Consider the following 24781-nt stretch of genomic DNA (forward strand, 5'->3'; position numbering starts at 1 on the left):
AGTAAAATGCTCGGCATTTAATATTAACAAGTGGGATAAGAAATTGTTTCTTCTTTCCTACAAACAATTTTAGTTTTCTCTAAAACATAGGCTAATGCTTCAGGCAAGAAAGTACAACTTGTAAAATAGTGTTTTGTTTATAATTTCATTGTCCACATTGATCATGTCTTTTTTTATATAAGATAATCGGTCTTTGCTAAGACCATATATAGAAGAAAATCCAACTTGCTATGGCTGGTGTAATAACTATTTGTTCCAGAATACCTTAGTTATAAATGTTGATGTATCTTATCTGTCCATGTATTTGAAAACTACTGGATCATTTCAAGGCAGCGATTTAATCTTAGTATGCACTGATATAAACTCCATTGGCAAGTTGTAATTTCATACATATACTGTATTTACAGTCGTGTTTTCCATAAATTTCCTTTTACATGTTCTCATAATAGGTAATAGTTACAGCACTTAGCACATGGATACAGTGCATTACCAAACTGTTGCCATGACACACACTTCCTATGCTCTTCCACCTTGAGCACAGTTTGTTGAGTATTTACATCTCGTACTTCTGATTAGTCCTATATAGCATTTCACTCTTTTTCTTATTTCCAATTATACTTCCCTTCACTATTTTCTGTCTAAGAGTTTCATTTCATCTAAGAGTTTCATTTCAATTTACAGTTCCTCCTTTATATATTATTAGTGTGTCTTCTACAGTTTCTCACAGGTACTTCAGTTCTTCTTTTTTCAATTTTCTGAACCTTTAAAATATCTGGCTAAGTAAATGCTCAGATGCATATATAATTCTTATATTATCTATCTGTCTCCCGACAGTGAAGTATACATAAATTAACAAGTATGGTTTTCACACAGTCACTAAGTGTCTGCATATCCATTGGGCTGGAGTGGGAACCTAAAAACTACACAGCCAAACCTTGAGTATACTATAAAGACAGCACTCTATAAAAAGGTACTGTCTTTCAAAGGGGGATAATAATCTCATGCATTAACACCAATAAGTTAAAGCTTATGATCACACTAAAATTCATAAATCATCCCTCTCCACAAAATTCACATAAACCCCAATATTCAGGGACGCCTGGGTGGCTCAGTGGGTTAAGTGTCTGCCTTTTGCCCAGGTCATGATCCCAGGGTCCTGGGACTGAGCTTCACATGGGGCTCCTTGCTCAGTGGGGAGACTGCTTCTCCCTCTCCCTCTGCCCACCATCCCCCCTGCTTGTGCTTTCTCTCTCTCTCTCAAATGAATAAAATCTTTAAAAAATAAAAAAAAAACCCAATACTCACGAATTCTCTATCAGCCTTTCAAATTAAAACACATTTTTAAAATGTGAACCTTAAATGTAGCATACATATTTCAGAATGGAACTTAAACATGCCTAATGTTTAGGCTTGCTAAGAGACTGCTCCCAGAAAACCGGTCTTCGTGTATATCTAATCTTGCAGTAAACCATGAAGAATGTCTGGGAATTGCTGTGCACCAGTTACTCCTACCGCCCGAGTGGGCATTTATTGTTCTGGGTTCCAGCACAATAACACGCAAGCAAGGGGTGGAGGGATGACAAAAAACATATAAAACCTCATGACAACTGCTAAAGGGGCTTCTCATGCATGGTAGATCTACCATATGGGATACTCTGAGGCAACTGAGAAGCCTATGCTTCTGTCTAGAATCATGTATGCTTTATCTTGATCCAAAAGTTTCCAAATCTTTTGCCATTAAGAAAACCAAATATCTTCCAAGTTTACCTTTTTTGTCACCAGTATGCACACTAATCCACAGATCTTAGAAGGCCAATTAATCTCCAGAAAGAGAAATGCTTTATTTTGGGTTCCCTAGAAGTAAACCTTGAGAAAACAATTATGAGTAGAGATCACTTATTTGGAAGGTAAACACTGTTAGGGAAGTGGAGGTGACAGAGGGCAGAAAAGGTAGGTAATAAAGAGTTATTAAGCCAACTGCCAGGGTGAGTAACTGAAGCTCAGTCCAAGAGCGTACTCTGGGGAATGGTACCAAACACACTCCTCAGAAACAAAATATATAGTAAAACTGCAGAAAACTAAAGGCACAGAGGAAATCCTAAAAGCAGGCAGAGTCTCAATGTTCCAGATGAAACTGGTGACCCAGAATTCTATACCCAGCAAAAGTATTTTTTAAGGATAAAGATGCAATAAAAACATTACCAGGTAGATTTTAAAAAGTGGCAGAGTTTACCAGCAAACCAGCAAAGAAAATTCTGAGGAAAGTTCTTTAGGGAGAAGAAAAATTATCCCAGGAGGAAGATGGAAGGCAGAAGTAACAAAGAACAAAGAAAGAAGCAATTATGTGTAAAATGTAAAAAACCGACAACAGCAAAAGCACATAAACTAGAAGGAGTTAAACTGTTATAAAGTTTTTATATTGACCCAGAGAAGAGGAAAGGTAGACTTTTGTAAATTAAATATGTATGTTGTAATTTCTAGGCTAACCATTAAAAAGAACAGAGTATGTAATTTTGAAACTAACAGAAATAAACTATGGAATGATTTTTTTTTAAGTCATCAAAAGAATGCAAGAAAGTCAAGAATGAAATATAGAATAGTTGAAGCTAAAAGAAAAAAGGAAATAAAAGGCAGGCTTAAATCCAACTGTATCACCAGTCACATTAAATATAAATACACTAAAGGATCAGTTAAAAAAAGATGATTGGATTGAATGTTTTTAATTCAAACATACAGTGTTTATCTGAGTGACAACTAAAACTCAAGGATAAAGAAATGCTGAATATGGCTATAAACATTAACAAAAACCTGGTGTACGTATTTCTATTTAAAATCAGCTTTACAGCAAAATCATTACTCATTTAATAATGATAAAAGTCAATTCACAGACTGGTGAACTGCTATAATTGCTGTAATATTGCTATAATAACTTAAAATGTGTATGTACCAAATATCGTATCAAACCACAAAAGCAAAAACTAACAAAACTCTAAGAAGAAACAGAATAGTTCCATAATCAAAACAAGTGGGATGTAATTAAAGCATTTATAGCTGTAAGTGTGTTTATTAACTCAAAGTTCACTCAAATTTTGCCCTTAGTATAAGGGCAAAAACTATAAAACTCTTAGAAGAAAACATAGGGGAAAAGCTTCATAACACTGGATTAGGCAAATGATTTTTTTGCTCGAACATCAAACTTACAGGTAACAAAAGAAAAAATAAAGAAACAGGACTTCATAAAAATTAAAAACTTCGTAAATTAAAAACTCTTGTGTAGTCACTGTGGAAAAGTTTAGCAGTTCCTCAAAAAGTTACACACAGAATTACCATATAATCCAGCAATGCTACTCCTAGATACAGACCAAGGAAAAATGAAAACAGGTATCCAAACAAAAACTTGTGCACATATGTTCACAGCAGCATTATTCGTAACAGCCAAAAAAGTAGAAGTAACCCAAATATCCATCAACAGATGAATGGATAAAATATGGTGTATCTATACAATGGAGTATTCTTCAGCCGTTCAAAGAAATGAAAAACTGATAGATGCCACAACATGGGTGAACCTTGAAAACATGGTAAGTGAAAGAATTCAGCCACAAAAAGCCACTTACAGCCTGATTCCATTTATACAAAATATCAGGAAAGGCAAATCCATTGGGACACAAGCAGATTAGTGGTTGCCAGGGGCTGGGGTGAGGGAGAGGTTAAGTGGGGATTGGGGAGTGACTGCTTACTGGCTAAGGGGTTTCTTTTGGGGGACAGTGAAAATGTTCTAGAATTAGGAATTGGTAACGGTTGTACAACAATGTGAGTGCACTTAATGCTAATGAATTATATGCTTCAAAATGGTTCAAACAGTGATCTTTGTAAATTTTGCCTCCATAAATAAAAGCCAAGTCATATAAAATTCTGCTACTAAAATCTACTCAATGTTATATAACATCACTACTACAGAAGGACAGAGCATCCATTCACTGAACTAAGAGGTACCAAAGTGATTCTAAATGATGAACGACAATGCTTTATAAGGCTATTCATGCCTTACAGCTGCACCCAAGATGAAACATCCAAAAGAGCATGTTATAAACTTGCAGTGAGGTCCTTCTGACCTTGTGGTGGCCATCAGAAATAATATCAGGAACAAAACACGCAGTGGAAAAAAGACAAAGCAGACAATTTTAAACTAAAATGTGAAAAGCGTGAAGGAGAACCAAAAAAGTGGTAGATGCTTTTTTAAGAACTATTTTTCCCCTTCCTAGCTTTTTATAAATTTCTTTACATGAAGCTAATGAGAAATTTCCTGCTCAGGCATTCTTAAAGCTCCACTTCATTACTACATCACAAGTGATGAACATGTCACTTAGCAACTCCTAATACCAGACTACCTCACTGGAGTCATGAACATCACACACAGCTTATTCATAATTCCTCATCACCAACTTTGTCTCCATCTTTGTCATCTGTGTAGAGCACATTTCCAGTCTGTAACATCTTCACCTTCTTAGATGCAAGAGGAAACTTGTCCCTAGCACTATGATTGGTTGATGCTTCACATTAACTTTGTGTTACACAAAGAAAATCATGTCTAAAAATTATGAAGTCAAAGTGGACTCACACTTAGGAACTGATAAATGCCTTCGATACTGAATATTTCATATCTGTTATCCAGCCCTGACCTTCTACAGAATATTTCCATAAAGAATAATGAATTCTTCATACACTCATAGCACAAACTAATCATCTACCCAACTTCTACATTTTCTCATTCACTTGAGCAATATTCCCCTGGCAAGGGTACTCGCTGAAACAGGTTCACCAACTTGATGACTTCCATGGACTCATTCACATTTTAGTTCATAACTCTAATTTAATTAGACATCGTAGTCTTTAATTTATCCAAAACTTTAGAGTTCACACCAAGAACCAATACTTTCTTAGATCGTAAGGTTTTCTCTTTTCTTTCATCAATAGGACTAGTGATTGGCTTTCTTTATGAAACTATGAAAAAATGCTTTATTACTTCATGAGAACTAAGCTCTGATGATGGGTAGATAGCAAAGCTGCCCTGAGAGGCAGGTTCTGAGGGCTGAGGTAGGCTTACTGACTATGTCAATGCCTCATGCCCCTAAACCGGACTCACAGTACCTACTACTCAAATATGAGTCTTAGCAAAACCAGAATTCAGTGTATGTCATCGATTTTTTAGATCAATTGCAGACAATCAAAACTGGACAAGCTAAATCTAAAAATATCAAGTCTGCTGTATATTAAAACTCCTCTACATTAATTCCAATTTAAAATGACATAAGGATAAAAATACACTGATTTCACATATGAGGAGGCCTCATTTCCAGAAAAACAATGAAGAGCCAGATGTCTTCTGGATGACAAAGATGACTTTGGTAAACTAAGTGAAAAAAACATCACAGACTAAAGAACTATACTTTTTTCATTGCTCCTTTACATACTATATCAAACCCATAGTCCTTTGTTAAGACATTTTTTTTTTTCTTATTCAATGGTAATTCATTTGGATTTTTTCAATAGGGTTTTAGCAAAGTATAATTTAGGAAATTACATACCCTTTGTGGATCACAGCATTTCAGGCATATTAAATTCTCCTGAGCATAGAAATAAGAGTACTTTGGGGGCGCCTGGGTGGCACAGCGGTTAAGCGTCTGCCTTCGGCTCAGGGCGTGATCCCGGCGTTCTGGGATCGAGCCCCACATCAGGCTCCTCCGCTAGGAGCCTGCTTCTTCCTCTCCCACTCCCCCTGCTTGTGTTCCCTCTCTCCCTGGCTGTCTCTCTCTCTGTTGAATAAATAAATAAAATCTTTAAAAAAAAAAAAGAAATAAGAGTACTTTGGAAACAACAGTTTCAGACAACACTGCCTTAGGAAAAATACACGGTTAATGAATCTATCAGGAAGCAAGGGAGAGCCTAAGTGTTAAAGAGGCTAAGAAGTTTTAGGCAGAATTTGGGTGTTAAGACAGAGAAAATGCAGGGTATATTAAGATAGTCAAACAAGCACACATCCTATGTTAGGACAACTGGGCTGGCGTGACAGGTGGAATATATACCAAAATAAAAAATATCAAACATGAACACTGGCATTCACGTTCAAAACATTCACAACTGCACTATGGCAGGCCTCTCATTCACTGAGTATCTTATGGTATGCTATATTACAACTATTTCAAAATTGTAATTAGGTTCAAAGAAAATTCATGGCTTTAGTGGTTTCAGGAGTGGAGAAATGTCTCATGACTCAATCCTCTTGAAAACATTGTTGAAACCCCCTTCATTTCAAATGATAAAATTAGTTATACCCGCTGAACTTAAAACATAAACTAAAGCTGCAGTATAAGAAGCATTCTATGGTATAGGAGATTCAGCAGAGCACTTAACCCAGACTTAGGATGTCAAGGAAGGTTTACAGGGAAATAGAACTGAACCATATGCAAAGGTTCATTAAGTGAACAGCACGTAGAATGTTCTAAGCAGAGAGAAGAGCATTTGTAAAAAACTGAGGCAAGAGGACCTGTCTTTAGACAAAGCACAGACTAACAAGACATAATACAATTGTTTTAGAATCTTGCCAAAATCAGGGATTACTCCCTTCTCTGGGAAAGGCCTATAGTTGACTTCTTTTTCAATAGTGAAAACAAACATTTTAGGGTATTTAGAGATAGAGACTAGCTGAAAGATTACTCTATTAATGTTTTTGTATTTTTTTAAAGATTTATTTATTTTAGAGAAAGAAAGAACACGCACACATGGGCACGTGCAAAAGTTGGGGAGGAGCAGAGGGAGAGAACCTTCAAGCAGACTCCCCACTGAGCATGGAGCCCGACATGCGGCTCAATCCCACGACCCATGAGATCATGACCTGAGCCAAAACCAAGAGTCAGATGCTCAACTAGCTGAGCCACTCAGGCACCCCAATGCTTCTGTATTTTGACCTCACCATTTTTATCCCTCTACTGGTGAAGCTCCTTCCTTTGTTCCTTCCTTCTTTTCCCAAGACTGTCAGGAATCCCATTCTCTTAGGGAAGAAATAATGTCCACATCCTACAGCCAACCTCTGTTGGCCTGTTTGGAAAACTGCTTCAAAAGGAGCAGATAGGGGGCACCTAGGTGGCTCAGTTGGTTAAGCATCTGCCTTCAGCTCAGGTCATGATACCAGGGTCCTGGGATCAAGCCCCACTTCAGGCTCCCTGCTGAGCAGGGAGCGCAGAGAGCCTGCTTCTCCTTCTCCCTCTGCCATCCCCCCTCCCCAGCTTGTGCTCTCTGGCTCTATCTCTCTGTCAAATAAATAAATAAAATCTTTAAAAAAAAAAAAAAAGGAGCAGATGGTTAACTCTTTTATTACCTGTTCTTTATTTTTTTTAAGATTTTATTTATTTATTTGAAATAGAATGAGCATGAGTGGGGGTCAGGGGGCAGAGGGAGAGGGAGAAGCAGGCTCTCCAACTGAGCAGGGAGCCTGACACGGGGCTTGATCTTAGGACCCTGGGATCATGACCTGAGCCGAAGGCAGACGCTTAACCGACTGAGCCACCCAGGGACCTCTTTTATTACCTGTTCTATTTACTACCCCAGAATGACAGGCTGTGGCGGCATCTAATCACCTTCATTACTTTGTCCGGGCCAGGATCAATAGACAGACTCTCTATAGTTTATAATAAAAACATTAAAACAACATCAAGCACAACTTCTAGATGGAGACTTCTCAGAGGAAGCTGCCAACCATTATAACTACCTGCTCCACTATGTATGCTAGATCTGTAGGAAGAGGGGTACACAGATCTGACAGGGGCTTATTAAGGGACAAGAGACCATAGTAAAAATTTCTTGCTTCTCATAAGAAAAGAAAGTGTCATGAACGGTGTTACGGGGACTTCAGGCTATAAAGTAAATCTAACCAAGGCTGTCACCTTGCTCAGGCAAGCAATAGATGAATTCAAAGGACCTTATAAGATGTGGTCAGGACCTTGGACTTTCCTGTAAGAGCAACAGGAAACCACTGAAGAATTTTTAGCACCAAAGTGATATAATCAGATTTGTGTTTTAGAAAGATCACACAGAAGTAGTGTAGAAAATGGGCTAGAAGGGGAGACAGGAAGACTGTCTTCTAGTTACCTCAGGCCCAGTTAAGTGGCATGAAAGAATGAAGAAAAGTTCCTAGATATGAGAGCCACTTAAGAGGTACAGTGTATAATATTTAGTGTCTGACTGAACACAGCAAAAAAGGAATAGGAGGAAATAGGATGATGCTCAGGTTTTTGATGAGGAAACGAGGTGCACGGTACCATCACATACTAAAGGAGGGAACAGAGAACTAAGGACTTACTTGGATAAAAAGATGAGCTCAGTTTAGGGCACGCTGAGTACAAGATACTTGGGGCATCCACTCGAAAATGTCCAATAAGCAATAGGCTATATGAATATGAAGGCTTAGGAGACAGATCTGAGCTAAAGACATAGACGTGGGAACTATCAACACATAGAAGGTAATTAAAGCCATGGAAATGGATGACATGATCCAGGGAGAATGAGAAAAAAGGACTGGGCCATGGACAAATGGGATATAAGAACTACGGAGGGTTTAACTAACCTGTGGACATTTAACTGAAGAAACAAGGAGGGGAGGGGGGCTAATCATGATAGTGGTTATGTTAGGGAGCAGTCTTGCACTAGTTCTCCTGGGAAAAATTAGCAGACGTGTGGTAGGGAACAGGAGGGGCGCCCACCCACTCTGTTCTTGGCTCTAGTTTCCAGGTTCAGTCTGCCACCTTTTCAAAGACTATAGTCATCCAAAATAAATAAAAATCAGTAAAAACGAACTGGCAAAATCATTGTTGTTCTAGTTTTCTTTTACTTAGTAGATTCAGAACTGATACCATCTGTGCAGTCAAGCAACGTATGTTACACTTAAATACAAGAATCATTCTTGTACCACTAATGCAATCCAAAAGCTGTATCAGGACAGCACAGACGTAGAGTAATATCAGATGTCGTTTTCAGTGCTATAAAACAAAATGATTCTACGTTTTGGTTCCAGGCTTTAAAAGTAGTATAGTATATGTGGCTGTGTAAGATTCTAAACTGTAGTCAAGTTCAAAAAAACTAGTTTAGTTTTTTTCTACTCAAGTGTTGACAGGAAAAAGTACAGTTTCAGTCTGACCTTACAGGCACCTACCATTTACCCTACTTTTAACTTGATTTGAACCTTAAGGGTACTCTTGCAAAACAACAAAAATGTACAGAACTGAGGTCAATTAATAACTAGTTTCTAAAATCTACTGAATTTTTTGCTGGACAGTATCAAAATCCCTATAATTTGTAATGAGCGATAATAAAACTTGAAAATTTTCCAGTTTCTACTAGGATTTCCCCAAAGACAAAAAACATTTGAAGAAATTTTATCTGAATCATCTGTATATCTCTTTGAGCGCTTCATTAACAAGTGTTCTATTGCTAGATACAATAAATATCCACAGACCACATTTTAGTAAAAAGTTGTCAGCCATGTTTAATTGTCTTCCGAATACAAACCCTTATTTTCCAAGCCCCAGGACAGGTTCTATCCCTCAGCCAATATTTAACTTTTCTTCGAATAAAAGTAGCTCTATTTATCACTATATAAAACACCCCTGTATGCTGAAAACTCATCTGCTTCTGAAAGTTGTCCCGTTTTTCTCTATCATCCATTCACAATGTATGTGTCTGATAGTACAGTTTCTTACTGTCATGTTGGTTTACCTTTGCTGACATATTTTTCTTACATCTCCTACGTGGGCTGGTCCTTCCTCCCACGATGTGTCCTGAACTCCTAGGAAGTAGGGACTTATCAGTCTTCTTTTTGTAAGACTCCACACAAAAGCCACATGATATTAGTGTCCAGCTGATTCTATGGTCTTCCAAATACAAAGAATAAAAAAGGAACTAGGTTCCTTAATACCTTGTTTTATATTAAATACGTAGCAGGTGGCATATTTACCACCACCTTCCTCACCTCACTCTCCCTGTCCCCATCCAATGAAAAATCAGATTAGATTCGGAAGGAAAATCTGATTAGCAGAAGACTAATTTAAAAAAGGGAAGAGGGGGCGCCTGGGTAGCGCAGTCGTTAAAGCGTCTGCCTTCGGCTCAGGGCGTGATCCCGGCGTTATGGGATCGAGCCCCACATCAGGCTCCTCCGCTAGGAGCCTGCTTCTTCCTCTCCCACTCCCCTGCTGTGTTCCCTCTCTCGCTGGCTGTCTCTCTGTCAAATAAATAAATAAAATCTTTTAAAAAATAAAAATAAAAAAAGGGAAGAAGTCTTAAAAAAAAAGGGGGGGTAAGAAGTCTGAAAAATCAGAAGCAGAAAGGAGAAGATAAGAAAAAATGATCAAAGAAAAATGACTAAAAGGAAAATCTGAGCCAAAGATAATAAAAGGGAATAAAATAAATAATAAATGAGGCAATCATATCAGACAATGACCAAGAAAAAGAATCCTGTAAGAAATAAATTCAATCTCTTGCTTAAGTCGATCACAAACCACAGCTCACAGGACAACTAACAACTTTTAAATCCCAGGCCAGGGACGTGTGGTTATCCCACCCTGGTACTTGTTATGCCAAGTATTACTGCTGACTTGGGGTGCTCCTGAGTCAACGGAGAGGACCACCATCATTTCTGTTCTCTGCCAAGAAACACATCAGCGACTGGGGGCTGGAGGGAAAGCCAGTGGCAAAGACAGCACAACAGCAGGCCAAAGACTGCACAAAACAAGTCTGGTACTGAGGTTAAAATTAAATGAAAGGAAGAGGAATAAAGACAAGGGAGAATGAGAAGAGCAAACACAGAATCGGACTGAGTTCTTTCTATATGCAGGAAAAAGCAAACATCTGGAATTATTTGGTACTGAGTGCCACCAAATTTAAGACTTTGTTCCTGTCTTGCAATTGCTTCTTAGTAACACCACACAAAGAAAAAACAGACCTAGAGGCTAAAATGGAGAAGCGTCCTTAAAGTGGGTATAACAATAACCATTTTAAAAACACATTTTTAAAGTAACGGAGCAGTTAACTTCACAAAGACTATTCCTGACTGACTTGGAGAGACGTTCATCCTAAATTCTTAAGTCAAATGAGGAAGCTGCAGACAAATATGTATGATACATAACATTTTTTTGTAAAAATACATCTGTATAAGTATAGGAAAAGTCTTTAAATGTTCCAAAATAAGTGCTGGTATTATGAGTGATTTTTCCTTTTAAAAAAAAAAATTGTGTTTTCAACGTAGTTAAAATAAAAATAACAACAATCCCTTAAAATAAAAGGAAAACTATCCCCTTCCAGGTCATTCAGTCTTTACCTTGAGTTAAGTGTGTACGGAATATACAAAGAACCCCTTTCACATTGAACACAGCTTTGAGAGACCTATTCCCACCCAGTGGGGAAATGGGGCCATGGCCAAGCCCAGCTGCCTTATGGTGGAAATAACACAAACTGAAGACCAACGGAAAGGTCTGAATCCAGAATCTCTATTTACTAGCTCGATGACCCAGGGCAAATTATATGAAATTTCTGAGTGCTGCCTTCACTTGGCTTGAGCAATGAAATAATACCTACCTCACAAGGCTGTTTTGAGGATTCTTGAGAACAGTTCCCACATACAATGACATGGACAGGTAGAATGGGTACCAGGGAGAATTATGACTCTTCTGACCACCATTATATTTATTATCTCATGAAAACAATCTGTTCCGAATAATGCCAGATTGTTTGCAGCTTTCACCAACCTCCCCTTGGCCTATGAGTCCTCAGACTAATCAGTGCTCAGCAAAGCAGGCTGGTTACTGATGCTTCCTTTTAAAGCATCTGTACTTACCCCCTCCAGGAGAATAAAACAGGAAAGCAGGTGTCAGAGAATAAATGTGTGCTTATCCAAGTTCTTTGTCCTACAAATATAGAAGCAAACCCAGTAGGGGTAGAAAACATCTCTTCTATAGGCACATACTGCAGAAGAGTGACCAAATGAATACCATGATAATTGCAGATATTGTTATAGGCTCTGCTTGACATATTATGCTTTACCAGAATTTACACTGCAACCGTTGTTCATTTCTTAGTGTTGTTTTAAAACCTTTAAGGATGCCCACCAAAAACTTCAGTATTCATAAGTATGCCTTGAACCTGGAAAAGTTCAAAACTACTGAGGCAGAAAATAAAGGAGAGAGGAGAGAGGTGTGAAGCAACCATCTAAAAAGTGCTGCCTGGCAAGACTTTATGCAATGATGGCAATGTTCTATCCATATCTATGTCATCCACTATGATAGCCACTAGCCACATGTGGCTATTGAACACATGAAATGTGGCAGGTGCAACTGAAGAAATGAATTTATTTTACTTAAGTCTAATTTAAATTTATATGTTCAAATGTGGCCATTGACTATGGTGCTAGATGGCACAGATCTAGAACCCTGGGTTAATAACTTGTGCTAATTCAAAGAGTGGTATGTGGATGAATCAGCTAAAAGCAAAGACAAAAGAAGAATCAACAAAACACCAAAAAACCAATGAAAACAGAAACCCAGTGCCATGTTAATATTCTCTTGCTCCACACAGAGTTCACCTTGATAAAGCTGAGGTCCTCATCTCATCCCACGCTGCCCTAGTCTGCTCAGGCTACCATAATAAAAAACCATAGAGTGTGGGTAACTCAACACAAATTTATTTTCTTAGTTCTAGAAGCCGGAAAGCCCATGATCTGGATCTGGTTCTGCATAACTTGGTTCCTAGTGAGGTTCCTCTTCCTGGCTTGTGGATGGCCACCATCTCTCTGTATGCTCTTTCTTATGCACATGCAGAGAAAGAGATCTCGCTTCCCCTTCTTTTAAGGTACATCCTTGCACCAAACCAGATTAGGACCCCACCCTTATGACCTCGTTTAACCTTAATTACCTCTCTACAGGCCCCATCTCCAAACACAGTCACTTTGGGAGTTAGGGCTTCAACATATGAATGGGGCAATGGGCAGGCGGAATTCAGGCCGTAGCACAACCCTCCACTCACCCAAAACTAGCTTTCTTATCGTGAGTTGCAGTATTCCATGGAATATATTTCTCACCCTTAATTCATAACCTTCCAGAGACTTAGTCTTCTGCCTACTCTTACCATACCACCAGTTTACACCCGTGTAAGACTTTAACCCTGCTTTCAGGCACTTCTGCAATTTACCAAGATTAAAACTTAACTTTGAGCCCCAAAACTGGCTTCTTAACTCCTAACATGATTGTGCAAAAAAAAAGAGTTAACACAGTAGGCCTGAAACTGCTCTCCTCATAAAGGACTGTTTGTAACACTGGCACTTGGCTAGACTCTGGAAACTTCGGTAATAGAAAAGTTCCCACCTCCCTAACTAATAAGAGGGACTCACAGTGCCCTAACTATACAGACATTGTGATTTATGCTGAACATTTGCTTTCTTTCTGAGGGTCTGGAATTCGGTACCTGCTAGGCAAAGGATGACAATGTGACCAGCCCCCAATAAAAACCTTGGGCATTGACTCTAATGAGCTTCTCTGATGGATGACATTTCACACATGTTATCACAATTCTGCTTGAGGAAATGTGTCCTTTGTGACTCTATAGGGAAAGGACTCTTAGAAGCTTGTGCCTGGTTTTCTCCTGACTTCATCCTATGCACCTTTTCCCATTGCTGATTTTGCTTGGTATCCTTTCCCTATAACAAATCATAATCGTGAGGACAACTACATGCTGAATTATGTGAAGTTTTCCTAGTGAATCATCAAAGTTGGAGTAGTCAGGAAGACATCTGACACTTCAATCCACTTCTTAATGCGTATCACCAAACATCTACCCTAGTAAAAGAACCCCATATTCTTATATTTTAATCTTCCCAAGTTCCACTCCAACCCATAATTCTCCCAGCCCTGGCCTTATCCAGTCAATTTTCTACAATTATCACAATCACTCAGGTTAAGATTACCATCAGCTCTCTGTATATCAGTACTTCTGTAACTGGGGTGAATATGCTCCAAAAGATAGCAGGGTTTGGTTTTTTTTTTTTAAATATAAAAATGTTCATTTCCTGAATTTTTTAGTAAAAATAGCATTCCCAGGCACTTCTCCAAACTGAGCGTCATTTTACTTGATCTTTCTGCACAGGTAAAAGCTGCATAGCACTCCTATCTGCCTATAAGCTTCTTCTTCCACCAAATAGCCTTAAATGTCAATGCTCCACGGGTCTCCATGTTCCGCCTCTTTCCCCTCACTTTCCACAGAACATTCCATTTACTTCCCTAACTTGAGCTTCTACCTACAATCCGTACATCTTTGACTTCAGCTCTGTCACCTGTCCTAAGCCCCAGAATCTTACCCCCAAACACCTACAGGATAAATATATCTATGGATCTTACCAATCACTCAGACAGATAGTCTTCTTGACACTTATGTTCGAAAAGATCATCTAGGTCTGTTTGTTTTACCATTCCATTGGTATGTCTAAAGCTACGATATCACAGCAATCCAAAGTTATAGAAGACTACTTGAATTCTTTCCTCAACATGTCTTTTTGGTATTCCAGCCTACACTGTTCCTATTTAGTAGTTCACTATTACAGCAGAGCCTGGTGCAAAGCTATACACACACCATCCATTTAATAAATGTTCATTCAGTAAATTAATATCATCACCCATCTATCAGACCTGCAGCAAACACAATGGAACACCATGCTGGCGGCCCAGCTGCATGTGGAAATATCACTACTGGTAATCTCAATTTATTAGTTCTACATGAATCAGAATTTTCAAAAAAATGGTTTAGAATAACCAGCTAGCCATTTTAGGGATAAAATGTGTATGAAGGTTTAAACTTTAAAATTATATCATTTAAGAAAAAAAAAAGAAAAGGGGTATTTGTTGGAGGAATTTCCAGGTAAGGATGGCAGACTAAACATAAATATAGGTTTCATTCCTCTCTGAAACTGTACAAAGATGAAAATAAAGGAATTTACTTTTCATTTTTTTTAAGGCATAAATTTACAAGGATGAAGAGAATAGAAAACGAGAAAACGGCAATAGAATTTGACAAGCTAGCAAGTGACAGACCAATGGTGACTAACTTAATAGACCGAAGAAACCAGAATCTGAGAAGGACTACAACAGAGCTACACCCAGACCATTTTACATCCCATTTTATACCACTGGACTCCTCATAGGATCAGGGAATGAAGAGATCTGGGACATCTAGAAATAGAGATGAAGGGAAACCTAAAATAAAGTCAACTAGTTTAAAGGCTATCTAAGAGGCAGTTATAACGAGCTCCACAGCTTCATTCCAACTCCTGGCAGCCCGGCCCCCAATGTGACCAAAAAGAGGCAGTTTATTCTCTGGAGATGATAAAACAGAAGGTCTCTGGACCAGAAGTCAATAGACACTGGCAGAGCCACAGTGCCACAAACAGGGGCTAGAGCGGGGTAGAGGGGCAAGGTTGGGAGTTAAATAACAATATGTAAACTGGGATACTGAATGCTGTAATCTGTACCCCACCCTGAGTTTTCTACCCCACTCAGGCTTTAGAACAGTGGTAGTCTGGCTTACAGATGACAAGCAACTCTAATAAGCCTAAGAATAAATATCTAAAAATACTGATATGGGAGAGTTCCCCAACATTCAGCCCAGCCTGAACATCTTAATGGGAATCTAAGTCAGTTAAGTATCTCCCATGCACTCAGAACTTCAATGAGATTTTTAGTTCCCTGTTCTAAATATAAGCATACAACCAAGGGTTGATTACCAGACATCTGAAGAAACCTCAAACATAAAAGATGGAAAACAAAATATACAGATAGGTCTGACTTTCCAAGGTGGCAGAGAAGTAGGAGACCTTAGTTTTGTCTGGTCCCAGGAATTCAGCTAGATAGCGATCAAATCATCTGAACAACTGTGAACTCAACTGGACATCTAAGAAAAGAATTGCTGCAATTCTACAAATAGAAAAGCAACCACTTTCTGCAAGGAAGGAGCTACAGAGAATCCAAGGCAATATATGGGAAGATAAACAGCAGGGGGAGGGAGCTTCCATCAGCCAGCTACTGGAAAGTGATACAACAGCAGAGAGCAAAACTGGAACTTTTAGAAGTCTACTCCAATGGGGGACGTGTCTGCCTGAAAGGCACTCAAGGTGGTGAAGTGGGGCAGAATCCTAGGTGGGACAGTGCGGTCTCAGAATACCTGCGTTCGCAGAAAGAACGGGGGTGCCTGAGAGGAGCAGAGTTCCCAGGCATCGGTGTGGGGAAAGGCGGCTGTAATCAGCGAGCCCAGGAATGGGCTTTTAGCTCGGTGTTGCCATAAACCACAAACCCTGGCACTATGGGGAGACCGCTTTCCGAGCAGGGGCCCACCAAGCAGCAGAACCGCAGCAAAACCCCCCTCTCCTTCCCCCGGGAGAAGTGGCTTGTCACAGTAGTCTGCAGGGTTTGGAGACCGAAAACAAGGTCACATGCCTGAGATAAAAATGCTTGGTCATAGGCCGTGTGAGCATGGAGTGTGGACGGAGACTACAGAAACAGGAGTGATTGACTGCTTTTCCCTGAGGGCACACTGAAGAGTGGGGGGCACAAGCTCTCGCCTTTAGGACTAGAGATTGGGAGGCTGCCATTTTCATTCTCATCCTCAAAAACGGTGTGGAAAACCTTCAAGGGAACAAAAACCACATACAACAATCCAGAGCCACTTACTCTAGGTGTGTCGTCCCCCCCCCCACCCCACCCCACGCAAAGGTGGTGCAATTCGGCTCGGGGCAAAGACACCTGAGCATCAGCACAACAGGTCCCTGGCCCAGAAGATCAGCAAAAACATCTGGATAAGACCAGGATTACTGATCACACAGAACTGCAAAACACCAGTAAAAGGGGGAAATAGTATACAGAATTCATGGTTTTTTCTCATGATTCTGTAATCTTTCAATTTTAATTTTTTTCTCTTTCCTTTTCAACCAATTTCTTATTTTATCAACTCTTTTTAAGTCATTTTAATTCTCATTTTCACAGTTACATTCTATCCTTTCATTGTATTTATTTTCATATATATAGTTAAGTTTTTTTCTTTACAATTTTGGGATGCAGTTTCTGCTAACAAACAGAACAAAATACAACCAGAATCTAGTATATTTCTCTGTTATCTTTACCTGTCTGATTTTATTCTTTTTTAAAAAGATTTTATTTATTTATTTAACAGAGAGAGTAAGAGAACACAAGCAAGGGAAACAGCAGAAGAAGAGGGAGAAGCAGGCTCCCCACTGAGCAGGGAACCTGATGCGGGACTCGATCCCAGGTCTCTAGGATCACGACCTGAGCTGAAGGAAGACATGTAACCATCTGAGCCACCCCGGCGCCCCTTATTCTCTTTTTTTTTTAATGTCTCTTTTAATTTTCATCTTTACAGATACATTCTTTTTTTTTTTTTTTTTTTAAGATTTCATTTATTTATTTGAGAGACAGAGAGAGAGAGAGAGCGCACATGTGGGAGGGTGGTAGGCAGGGAGAGAGGGAGAAGCAGACCCACCCGCTGGGTAGGGAACCCAATGCAGGACTTGATCACAGGACCATAGATCATGAACGAAGCCAAAGGCACACGCCTAACTGACTAAGGCACCCAGGTGCCCTTTACAGTTACATTCTATCCTTCCATTGTATTTAATTTTGTTTTTGTATATACATAAATTTTTCTTTCTTAACAATTTTGGGATAAAGTTTCTTCTAACAAACAGACCAAAATACACCCAGGATATAATGTGTCACTCTGTTCTGTTCAACTCTCTGTTTATATTCTTTTTTTTTTTTGTTATTTAATTTTTATTTTTGCAGTTACATTCTATCCTTTCATTGTATTTATTTTTGTACATATATAATTTTTTCTTTCTTTACAATTTTGGGATCTAGTTTTCTAACAAACAGACCAAAATACACACAGGATCCAGTGTATTGCTCTGTTCTGTTCACCTGTCTGTTTATATTCTCTCTCTTTTCTTTTCTCAGTTTTTTTTTCGGGTCCCTTCTGATTTGTTTAGTGTGTATTTCTCTGGAGTTGTTGTTGCATTAGTATTTTGTTCTCTCCTTCATCTGTTCTCTGGACAGAGGGACAAGAGAGAGAAACTAACCTCAAAGAAGAGAAGAGGCAGTATTGACTGCTAGGGACCTAATCAGTATAGATATAACTAATATGTCAGAACTACAGTTCAGAATAATAATTATAAAGGTATTAGCTGGACTTGACAAAAGCATAGAAGACACTAGAGAATCCTTAACTAGAGAAATAAAAGAACTAATATCTAATCAAGGCAAAATCACAAAGGCTATTAATAAGATGCAATAAAAAATGGAAACTCTAACTGCTAGGATAAATGAGGCAGAAGAGAGAATTAGTGATATAGAAGACCAAATGATGGAGAATGAAGAAGCTGAGAAAAAGAGAGATAAACAACTACTGGATCATGAGGGGAGAATTTGAGAGATTAGTGATACCATAAAGAAAAACAATTAGAAAGAAAGAGAGAAAGAGGAGCAAAAGGTATACTGGAGCAAATTATAGCAGAGAACTTCCCTAACCTGGGGAAGGAAACAGGCATCCAAGTCCAGGAGGCAAAGAGAACCCCCCTCAAAATCAATAAACACAGGTCAACACCTTGACATATAGTAGTGAAGCTTGCAAATATCAGAGACAAAGAGAAAATCCTGAAAGCAGCTCAGGACAAGAGGTCTGTAACCTATAAGGGTAGAAACATTAGACAGGCAGCAGACATATCCACTGAGACCTGGCAGGCCAGAAAGGATTGGCATGATATATTCAGGATATTAAATGAGAAAGATATGCAGCCAAGTATACTTTATCCAGCGAAGATGTCATTCAAAATAGAAGGTGTGATAAAAAGCTTCCAGAACAAACAGAAAATAAAAGATTTTGTGATCACCAAACCAGCCCTGCAAGAAATAAAGGGGCTCCTATAAGCAAACAGAGAGCCCAAAAGTAACATAGACCAGAAAGGAAGAGAGACAATATACAGCAACAGTGACTTTAGAGGTAATAAAATGGCACTAAATTCATATCTTTCAATAGTTACTCAGATGTAAGTGGGCTAAATGCCCCAATCAAAAAACACAGGGTATGAGACTGGATAAAAAAGCAAGACCATTTGATATGCTGTCTGCAAGAGACTCATTTTAGGCCAAAGACACCTCCAGACTGAGTGAGGGAGTAGAAATTCATTTATTATACTAATGGACACCAAAAGAAAGCTGGGGTAGCAATCCTTACAGCAAACAAATTAGATTTTAAACCAAAGACTATAATAAGAGATAAGGACGCACACTATATCATAATTAAAGAGTCTAGCCAACAAGAAGAGCTAACAATTATAAATATTTATGCCCCTAACATGAGAGCAGCCAAATAAATAAACCAATCAATAACAAGTTAAAGAAACACATTGATAATTGGGACTTTCACACCCCACTTACAGCAATGGACAGATCATCTAAGCAGAAAATCAACAAGGAAACAAGGGCTTTGAATGCACACTGGACCAGATGGACTTCAAAGATATATTCAGAGCATTCCATTCTAAAGCAACAGAATACACATTCTTCTCAAGTGCACATGGAACGTTCTCCAGAATAGATCACATACTGGGTCACAAGTCAGGTCTCAACCAGTACCAAAAGATTGGGCTCATTCCCTGCATATTTTAGGACCACAATGCATTGAAACTGGAACTCAATTACAAGAGGGAATTTGGAAAGAACTCAATCACAAGAGGGAATTTGGAAAGAATAAAGAGCATCCTAGTGAAAAATGAATGGGTCAACCAAGAAATTAAAGAATTAAAAGAATTCATGGAACAAAAGAAAATGAAAACATAACTGTTCAAAACCTCTGGGATGCAGCAAAGGCAGTCCTAAAAGGGAAGTATGCAGCAAACAAACCATTCTCAAGAAATGAGAAAAGTTTCAAATATATAACCTAACCCTACACCTAATGGAGCAGAAGAAAGAACAGCAAATAAAGCCTAAACCCAGCAGGAGAAAAGAATAAAGATCTGAACAGAAATCAGTGAAATAGAAACCAAAAGAACAGAACAGACCAACAAAACTAGGAGCTGGTTCTTTGAAAGAATTAGGAAGATCAATATACCTTTAGCCAGACTTATGAAAAAGAAAAGAGAAAGGACCCAAAAAAATAAAATCATGAATGAAAGAATAGAGGTCACAACCAACACAGAAGAAATACAAACAATTATAAGAAAATATCATGAGCAACTATATGCCAACAAATTAGGCAATCTGGGAGAAACGGACATAGTCTTGGAGATGTATAAACTACCAAAACTGATGAAAAAGGAAGAAATAGAAAACCTGAACAGACCTGTAACCAGCAAGGAAATTGAAGCAGTAATCAAAAGTCTCCCCACAAACAAGAGTCTAAGGCCAGATGGCTTCCCAGGGGAATTCTACCAAACATTTAAAGAAGAATTAATACCTATTCTTCTGAAGCAGTTTCAAAATATAGAAATGGAAGGAAAACTTCCAAACTCGTTCTATGAGGTCAAAATTACCTTGATCCCAAAACCAAAGATGCCACCAAAACCAAGAATTACAGACCAACATCCCTGATGAACATGGATGTCAAAATTCGCACCAAGATACTAGCCAATAGGATCCAACAGTACATTAAAAGGATTATTCACCACGATCAAGTAGGATTTATTCCTGGGCCGCAAGGGTGGTTCAACATTCACAAATTAATCAATGTAATATACTACATTAATAAAAGAAAGGACAGGAACCATATGATCCTCTCAATAGATGCAGAAAAAGCATCTGACAAAGTACAGCATCCTTTCTGGATTAAAACTCTTCACAGGGGCGCCTGGGTGGCTGAGTCGGTTAGCTGTCTGCCTTCGGCTCAGGTCATGATCCTGGAGATCCGGGATCGAGTCCCACATCAAGCTCTCTGCTCAGCTGGGAGCCTGCTTCTCCCTCTCCCTCTCCCTCTGCCTCTGCCTGCTTGTGCTCTCTCTCTCTCTGTCAAATAAATAAATTAAACCTAAAACAACAACAACAAAAAAACCTCTTCATAGTGTAGGGATAGAGGGAACATACCTCAATATCATAAAAGCCATATATGAAAAGCCCACAGCGAATATCATTCTCAACAGGGAAAAACTGAGAACTTTCCCCCTAAGGTCAGGAACATGACAGGGATGTCCACTCTCACCACTGTTGTTCAACACAGTACTAGAAGTCCTAGCCTCAGCAATCAGACAACAAGAAGAAATAAAACGCATCTGAATAAGCAAAGAAGTCAAACTCTTACTCTTTGCAGATGACACGATACTCTATGTGGAAAACCCAAAACACTCCACCCCAAAATTGCTAGAACTCATACAAGAATTTAGCAAAGTGCCCAGATATAAAATCAATGCACAAAAACAAGTTGCATTATACACTAACAATGGGATAGAGGAAAGAGAAATTTAGGAGTAAATCCTATTCACAATTGCACCCAAGACCAAAAGATACCTAGGAATAAACCTAAGCAGAGAGGCAAAGGATCTGTACTTAGAAAACTATAGAACACTCATGAAAGAAATTGAGGAAGACACAAAGAAATGGAAAAGTGTTCCATGCTCATGGATTGGAAGAACAAATATTGTTAAAATGTCTATGCTACCTAAAGCAATCTATACATTCAATGCAATCCTTATCAAAATATCATCAACTTTTTTCACAGAGCTAGAACAAATAATCCTAAAATTTCTATGGAACCAGAAAAGACCCCTAATAACCAAAGGAATATTGAAAAAGAAAACCAAAACTGGGGGGCATCACAATGCCAGACTTCAAGCTCTCTTATATCAAAGCTGTAATCATCAAGACAGCATGGTACTGGCACAAAAACAGACACATAGATCAAAGGAACAGAATAGAGAGCCCAGAAATGGACCCTCAACTCGATGGTCAACTAATCTTCGATAAAGAAGAAAAGAATATCCAGTGGAAAAAGTCTCTTCGACAAATGGTGTTGGGAAAACTGGACAGCCACATGCAGAAGAATGAAACTGGACCATTTTCTTATACCATACACAAAAATAGACTCAAAATGGATGAAAGACCTAAATGTGAGATAGGAATCTATCAAAATCCTAGAGGAGAACACAGGCAGCAAGCTCTGTGACTGCAACTGCAACAACTTCTTGCTAGACACATCTCCAAAGGCAAAGGAAACAAAGACAAAAATGAACTATTGGGACTTCATCAAGAAAAAAAGCTTTTGCACAGTAAACAGTCGACAAAACCAAAAGATAACTGACAAAATGGGAGAAGATAATTGCAAAGATAAAGGGCTAGTATCTAAAAATCTATAAAGAACTTATCAAACTCCAAACCCAAAGAACAAATGATCCAATCAAGAAATGGGCAAAAGAGATGAAAAGGCATTTCTCCAAAGAAGACATAGAAATGGCCAACAGACACATGAAAAAATGCTTCACATCACTTGACATCAGGGAAATACAAATCAACACCACAATGAGATACCACCTCACACCAGTCAGAATGGCTACAATTAACAAGTCAGGAAATGACAGGTGTTGGTGACGATGCAGAGAAATGGAAACCCTCTTACACTGCTTGTAGGAATGCAAGCTGGTGCAACCACTCTGGAAAACGGTATGGAGGTTCCTCAAGAAGTTTAAAATAGAGCTACCCTATGACCCATCAATTACACTACTAGATATTTACCCCAAAGATACAAATGTAGTGATCTGAAGGGGAACGTCCACCCCAGTGTTTATAGCAGCAATGTCCACAACAGCCAAACTACAGAAAGAGCCCAGATGTCTGTTGACAGAAGAATGGATAAAGAAGGTGTGGTGTGCGTGTGTGTCTGTGTGTGTGTGTGTCTGTGTGTGTGTGTGTATATGTATATATATATATATAGATATATATATATACACACACATATATATACATATATATATACATATATATATACACACACATAGAATACTACTCAGCCATCAAAAAATGAAATCTTGCCACTTGCAAAGACATGGGTGGAACTAGAGGGTATTATGCTAAGTGAAATAAGTCAATCAGAGAAAGACAATTATTACATGATCTCACTGATATGTGGAATTTAAGATACAAAACAGAGGCTCATAGGGAAAGAGAAGAAAAAGTAAAACAGGACAAAACCAGAGAGGGAGACAAACCATAAGAGACTTAATCATAGGAAACAAACTGAGAGTTGCTGGAAGGGAGGGGGTGGGAGATGGGGTAACTGGGTGATGGACATTAAGGAGGGTACGTGATATAATGAATACCGGGTATTATATAAGACTAATCGCTGAACTCAACCTCTAATACTAATAATACACTATATGTTAATGAACTAAATTTAAAATAAAAAAAATATACAGAGAGAAAGCAACATGGAAGTCACATGGGGGAAGGAGAGACTTTAAAAACTTTTTCAAAAAGTTTTAACATTCATATCTTTATAGTACAGAGAAGATAATACTATATCCATGAAATAAGGAGAGAATATTAACAAAACGAACATTCAGGGGCGCCTGGGTGGCTCAGTCGTTAAGCATCTGCCTTCGGCTCAGGGCGTGATCCCAGTGTTCTGGGATCGAGCCCCACATCAGTCTCCTCTGCTGGGAGCCTGCTTCTTCCTCTCCCACTCCCCCTGCTTATGTTCCCTCTCTCGCTGCCTGTCTCTCTCCCTGTCAAATAAATAAAATCTTTAAACAAAACAAACAAAACGAACATTCAGAGAATGATCTTGGAAATTAAACATATAATACTAAAACTCAATAGGAAATAAAGAATTTAAAGTTTAAAAAAAGTCTCAAAAGTAGAGCAAAAAAGACAATGTAGAAGATCAGTCCTGGAAGTCAAATTCCAAATAAAGGGACTCCAGAGAAAATGGAAGGGAGGATACAGTGAACAGAAATTTTCTTAGAACTAAAAAACAAGAGTCTCCAAACTGAAAGGGCGAACCAAGTGTTCAACACAATGGATGAAAAGAGCATCAAAGTACACCATGGAACATCATCATAAAATTATAAAAACATTGGAAGGTAGAAGGAAATAGAATGCCTTCACATTTCTGAAGGAAAATTATTTCTAACATGGAATTTTATATCCATCAAACCATCAGTCAAGTGTGACTAGAATCAATCACAACACATTCAATAGGCAGTGACAAGAAAATAACTCACCTTCCACACACCCTTTTAAGAGGATACTAGATGTCCACCACCAAAAGCAGGAAATAAACCTAAAAAGAGAAACAAAAAGAAGATATAATATCAGAGAAAGGACAGAAGAATGGATGATAATGAAGGAAAATCCTATAATAACTGGGAAAAGTTTTTAAACAGAAAGAGGGTTTTTGTATCTGCTCAGATTTCCTTCTCAAAATACAGAATTTTAAGTAAATGCTGAAAGAGTTTAAGAAACCTCCACAACCTCTTAAATTAAAAAAAAAAAAAGGTTGGGGGGAGACAAAAGCAACAGCAGTCATTGTGGTATACCAGTCTTCTATTTTGATAGAAAAAGCCAGTTCTTCTGATCAGCTCTGTGCTTCCAGTTACCAACTTCAGGTTACAACAAAGTATTTTACAATGGTTGGTTTCAATTCCTCTGGTCAGAAAAATGTTTAACAGAAATTATAGAACAAATGTAAATAAAGGAGACTC

At 38.5% G+C, this 24781-nt stretch overlaps 1 protein-coding gene across 3 annotated transcripts in view; it reads right to left on the reverse strand.

The window, feature by feature from the left end:
- The window catches only part of FANCC (FA complementation group C), a 269377-nt gene that overhangs the window by 222935 nt on the left and 21661 nt on the right, over window positions 1-24781 (reverse strand). For all 3 annotated transcript variants that reach the window (XM_045780982.2, XM_087858797.1, XM_087858798.1), the window contains exon 2: window positions 24302-24360. The gene's annotated coding sequence lies outside the window, so the exon portion shown is untranslated. The remainder of the gene's footprint in view (window positions 1-24301; window positions 24361-24781) is intronic.

Source organism: Ursus americanus, chromosome 34 (assembly GCF_024610735.1).
Source record: "Ursus americanus isolate L20-20 chromosome 34, mUrsAme1.1.p, whole genome shotgun sequence".
Lineage (NCBI taxonomy): Eukaryota > Metazoa > Chordata > Mammalia > Carnivora > Ursidae > Ursus > Ursus americanus.